We start from the raw sequence: 6,000 nt of genomic DNA, 5'->3' as shown, positions 1-6,000 counted from the left end.
GTTATGATGCCCTTTTGAAGAAATACACAGAAAATGTGACTACAAGTAGTAAACTCTATCGTAGTACACAGATGAGTAGGGCACAGTGTTTATACAAGTTTACAGTCACAATATTTGCTCATAAGTGGTCATTGTTATTAAAGTGGTGAGACTGTGATATGGTAATACAACCTCTTCCTTACTACCAAAGTTAAGTGTTTAAATATTTTATAAGTGCTAATTCCCAAACTAGTCACCAGACACAAACTGCAGGTGTGAAAATATGTGATGAAGTTCATAACCTACAGGATGTAGAAGCATTAATATTAAAATGTTGAATAAACTTACAAATATTGATCATTAAGTTTTGAATCTGTCCTTTTTCAAACATACACACTGATGCTGCAAACTAAGCATGAAATATTGAAACTGTATAAATGACTGTGGAGACCAGGAAAGTTTCTCCAAAGAATGACTGTTAGCCCACTTCCCTGATACTAACCCGAGGCTCAGCTGAGCTGCAGAAGCCCCAGCGGCCAGATCCCACTGCGGAGTGAAGCCCGCTTACACTCACACTCAGCTCTGGTTACATTTGAGGCAGTTTAACAGTTCCTGGCACTTTCCAGGAACCTTCCTTTTATCTTCTTGACTGAAATGGAGTCAGATGCCCGCATATGCCACTGAAGGTGCAGAATTCTGCGGTGCTTCTGGCCGCTACCCGATCTTTATTGACTTCCCCTTCTACTCCATCGTTTTCTGCTTCTTTTACAATCTGGTCAGTTTCATCTTTACTGAAACAGCCTTCGTCATTAGTAATGTGCATTTTGTTCTTCCTGCCAGCATTTTTGTCTGCAGCAGGTACCCGGAGGATGGTATTGGTGACCCTGTCAAAGGTCACCTGGATGTCAGGAACACCACAGTAAGCTAGAGGATCCCAGAAAGTACGAACTTGCCGAGCAGTTTCTTTTCGTTAAAGCCCTTTCTCCCTCATACACTTTTGCTAAGACAGTGGTCTTGTTGTCAAAGTAAGCTGGGAACATCTGGGTCTGCTTTGGAGGTATTGAGGTGTTTCTCTTGATAAGGGATGTCACATCCTCCCTGCTGTCTCAGTGCCTGTTGGGAAATGGGTAACATCAACGAGCTTCTCTGCACATACCCTGATTTGTCGCCTGTGAGAAGAGCTGCCTGTGCAGCTGCGCCACACACCGTGGCCTCATCATGGTGGGTGGTCTTGTTGAGCTCCTCTCCATTCAAGACATCTTTCAGCAATTTCTGGAACTTTGGGATACAAGTGGAATCACCCACTAGCACAATTCCATTAACCTGGCTCTTGTCAAGTTGGACATCCTTCAGGGATTTCTGTACGTGCTTCAAGGTACCACGGAGGAGATAAGCACTGAGCTGCTCAAAGTGGGCTCAGGAAATGGAAGGGTAGAAATCCACACCCTTATAGAACCAGTCAATTTCAAACCCGGGGTGAGCAAAGAAGTTCAAAATACATGTTGCCTTCTCACACGCAGCCTCGGCGTGGCACATTGCCTGCTTGTTGGGGGCTGTATGCTTCTTGCGCTTGCATTTGAAGTCATCAACCAGGCGATTCACCATACAGTTATCAAAATTTTCCCCAGCCAGATGTGTGTCACCAGCTGTGGATTTTCCTTCAAAGATGCCATCCTGGATGTTTAGGATAGATACATCAAAGGTGCCATTACCTAAGTCAAAGATCAGCACGTTTCTCTTTTTTAAAGCTTCAGGTGTTTGGGGATTTTTTTTTTTTTTTAAATCCAAGCCTTGGAGTATGGTGCTGCAATAAATAAGCTCATTAATGATTCCCAGGATATTAAGATCACTGATGATCCCTGCATCCTTGGTGGCCTGACACTGTGAATCATTTAAGTAGGTCGGAACAGTAATTACTGCATTTCTACTTTTTTTCCCCTAAATAGGCTTCAGCAAATTCTTTCATCTTGCTTAGAACCATGAAAGAGATCTCCTCTAGGGGAAAAAATATTATTTCCTTTATATTGTACAATGACTTTGGGCTTTCCCTTTCCACAAATCACTTGGAAAGGCCAGTGCTTCCTTCTGACTGAACTGCGGCATCATCAAACTTGCATCCAATCAGCTTCTTGGCATCAAAGATGGTACAGGTGAGGGTCATTGCCTCTTGATTCTTAGCAACCTCATCTATGAGGTGTTCACTTTGTGAGAGCGACTTGGACTGGTACATTTGCCATGGTGATTGGCAATGATCTCTACTTTTCCATGCTGGAAGACCCCTACTCGCGAATAAGCGGTACCCAGTTCAATACCAAAGGGAGACGTCTTGAGTAAAGAAAGAGAAGGGGGTAAGTGAGGCTGAAATAGTTTAAAAGAAATCAGTGTCAACTATAGCCTCTTGCAATGAACCTCTCCAGGAGACCTATATCCTCTATTTTCTCCAGCACCTCCTGTCTGCTGTATTGCGGTCCTTATGTGGGTCAAACTCAAATATAAATGCATTCAGTTTTATAATTCATTCAGATGGTAATGTGTTCCACTTGCCTTCTATTGTTTGCAGCCCTCCCCTGCATTTGTCAATAGATGCCCGATTACAAGATGACCACCAGAATTCTGAGGATGATATCAAGCCATCAGTGGCAACCAACAAGGCTTCAAAAGCCCTTGGAGCCATTTTGGTGTCTCTCGTGCCCAAATTTAATTTGTTTCTAGGTCCAGTCAATTTTTCCTCTTTGCATGTGTCCTGTCCCACTACCACCACTCCGGTTCAAATTTTTATTACTTCATCTCTAGATTATCACAGTAGCATTACCGCTAGTATTTCTCCTTTCTCTGATTTCATGACTTATGCATCACCATCATTCATCCATCCATCTCTCCATTCAATAAACATCAATTATGTAACTGCCATTTGCTAAACACTGTGTTAGATACTGAAAGTAAAGGGAGAAATTAAATACGGCTGCTATCCTCTAGGAACACCATCATGCTGACCTTTTAAAATTATGCCTTTAATCACACTAACCCTTGCTTAAACACTTGTTCCCTATCACCTACCAAATACAATAAATAAAATAAAACACATGCCACTAACCTTTCCAGCTGGTATGGCTTATGGAATCAGACAGACACAGATTCAAGTCCTGACTGTGCCATCTGCAGCTCTGCTAGTTTATTAATGATTAGGCCACTCTGCTCCTCACTTTCCTTACCTTTAAAGTATACCTCCCATCTTGGCATAGAGTAGGTGCTCATTAAAAGTTCTTCTGATGTTTCTTGTCTTTAAATAACCGGCAACCCTAAAACACAGATTCATAAAGAATCAGAATATAATGGATTCTAGATATAATCAAATAAAGGTCTCTAATTAGACATCTGGGGAAACTGAGGTGCAAGCTGGGAAGCGACTGGCCCTTGGTGACACAGGGATTTGGCGGCAGATGGAGATCTGGTAGCTGGTCCTCATGACTCCCCATCAAAGCACTAAATGGAAGCAGCCAGGAAACTTAAGGGCAGGAAGGCAAGGGCCACTCCCAACCAGAGGAATATTTCACTTGATGATCCAGCGCAAATATGTAGCAACATTCTCAGTTTACAGGGAAAAGCTATTTTTATTTTTCTCCAAATGGCAATGTAGAAGTTGGTGATAAATCTGAAAAATGGCAAGCACAGCAAATACTTAACTCTAGGACATTAAGGTAAGTCATAGAGCAGTGTCTTCAGTGGAGGGAAAGATGGATCTGAGATTGTAGGCAGGATGAGAGCGGAGGGACATGGAACTAGAGAAGGTTAATCCTGGGCTGGTCTTCAGAAACCACTGGGTCTAAGCCATTTGGATGACGGGTAAGAAAACTGAGACCCAGAGAGGTCAAGGGATGGCCCTAGATTGCACAGATACTTATAGACAGAACTGGGATACCTGACTTTTTAAAATCTTGCAATTGCTTCATTTGATTACACTGGCTACTCAGACAGAAATATTTGCATCACTTAGCATTTGCTGACTACCTCCTATGTGCAGATCACTGATCAGTTGATGAGAAAAGTTGCTAAGTTATACCGGGGCTGAACACAGGTAGAGAGTAGAGGGAAGGAAAGCCGTTGAGTTGTCCATGTATGCAGCCCCTCTAGCTGCACCGGCAGAATATGTGAATGTCTGCAGTCACAGCCAGCCTAGGCAGGATGACTCCCAAAGAGGTTATTACAGCGTCATTTAAAATTAAAATTTAATAAGTTATATTCAACACGAGTTGAAAACTTTCATAAATTTAATGAATCATCTAATTAAATATTGTATATGCAACAGTATGGAGCAGACTGAAAAAAAACCTTAAGAGTTATTTTTATGCTTAAATGCAGTTAGTGAGTAATGCTTTAAAAACAAAACCCTTTTGAATTGCATAAAGCTTTTTTTCTAAAGCAGAAAATGTTTATTTCATAAACCATCCCTTGTTTTCAGGAATTACATGTTTATTTTTTACTTTCAAGGCTAAGTAGTCAGCTAAACTACAGTTTATACCAGCCACCATGTTGTCAGTCCAGACTCAGCGGAGCCCGATTTCCTGCAGAATGATTACATGGCAATGTTGTCAAGAATTGTGTTGGGTTATGACGCCAAAGTAATCCCATGTTACTGGGCCGGGGGTGGGTGGGGGGAGGGACTACATTTTCTTAATCAGGACATGACACCTAGTTTCATTTATAATCTTTCCTTAATTTGCTTTCCTTATCCTATATTGTGTGGTAAATATATTAGTCTATATTTATTAGTTTATATTTATATTATAAAAATATAAGTGTGGTAAATATTTAGTCTCTTTGGGCAGCTGTTAGTGAAATATCTTCTAAGTTAATATGTCAGCTAGCTTTCAGCCCAATATTCAACCTAAAGTGGAAAGCTCAATTTGAAATCTGACAAGTAAGTTGCTACACAAGTTTGGAAGTCTCTAAGCCACAGCAGCCTGGGCTGGTAATACTGCTCTCCAGTCCTCTTTCTTGAGAGCCTTCTACTTCCTCTGGAACTTGGGAGATCCCTAGAGGATTAAACCCCACCTTCCCAAGCGGCATGCTAACTGTGGAACAAATCATCTCCTTCATAGTCCCCACTGCCTGAGAGCGTTTAGTTCAAATGAAAGATTTTCAGACTTCCGAAGGGCAGAAATGGTGAGTGAAAGCCATGAACTATAAGGAATGTTTTATTTCTTCAGCTGGCTGACATGCACACAGGTAGTCACTGTATTATTCCTTTTGCCAGTTGGGTATTTCTTAACTAACAGATCCATCTCTTTGAGGTTCATGGATATAGCCGGTTCTCTAAAAAATCATAATTACCGTAAGTATTGCATTGGGTAATGTAAGAAATCCATGCAACAAAAACAGATTATTTGTATGCCTTCATCCGGGACCTGTCATTACTCCCTATACTGCCAAGAGTGAATTCTCTCGTGAGACCCACAGGAATTTGCTAATCAATAAGGTTGGATCACCCCCCTCCCGGGGCTAGTCTGGGGCTACAACCCTATAGCATTCATTTCCTGACATTACTTAGTATATACCAGCTGGTCAAGGGTTAACTTTGCTTTTCTTCCAATTTCACTATTCCTCAGTCCTTTATGCAATCCCCCAGCAGCTGTGTTATCCCTAATATAAAAATGATGATTTAGCCTTAGGGATAAAAATCAGGTTAAAGATAATAAATTGCTTCGGAAGATGAGAATAACAGCCTGAAATATATTACAGAAAATTACTGCACCCATTCTGAGTCTGAGGAAGAAAATCAGTTGACTCTTCTCTCCCCTTCCCAGAGCAAAATGTGGCTCTGGAAAAGCTAAGGAATGAAACAGAGGGAGATAATTCATCCAGCTTGATCTAACCAGAAATAGGAAAGGAACCATAGGAGAAAGTCTGATTGGTGAGAACTGTCAGTAAAGAATGTCGAGAGGTTCCAAGAAACCTGCAGGTGTTGCTCCTAAGTCAAATATATGTCAGCTTTTTATGTCTATAATAATGTCATGAATTAAA

At 41.3% G+C, this 6,000-nt stretch overlaps 1 pseudogene; it reads right to left on the bottom strand.

The window, feature by feature from the left end:
- Positions 1–555: 555 nt before the first annotated feature.
- The window catches only part of LOC132514045 (heat shock-related 70 kDa protein 2-like), a 75,909-nt pseudogene continuing 70,464 nt past the window's right edge, over positions 556–6,000 (bottom strand).

Source organism: Lagenorhynchus albirostris, chromosome X (assembly GCF_949774975.1).
Source record: "Lagenorhynchus albirostris chromosome X, mLagAlb1.1, whole genome shotgun sequence".
Taxonomy (NCBI): Eukaryota; Metazoa; Chordata; class Mammalia; order Artiodactyla; family Delphinidae; genus Lagenorhynchus; species Lagenorhynchus albirostris.
This window is presented reverse-complemented; position numbering and strand designations above follow the sequence as displayed.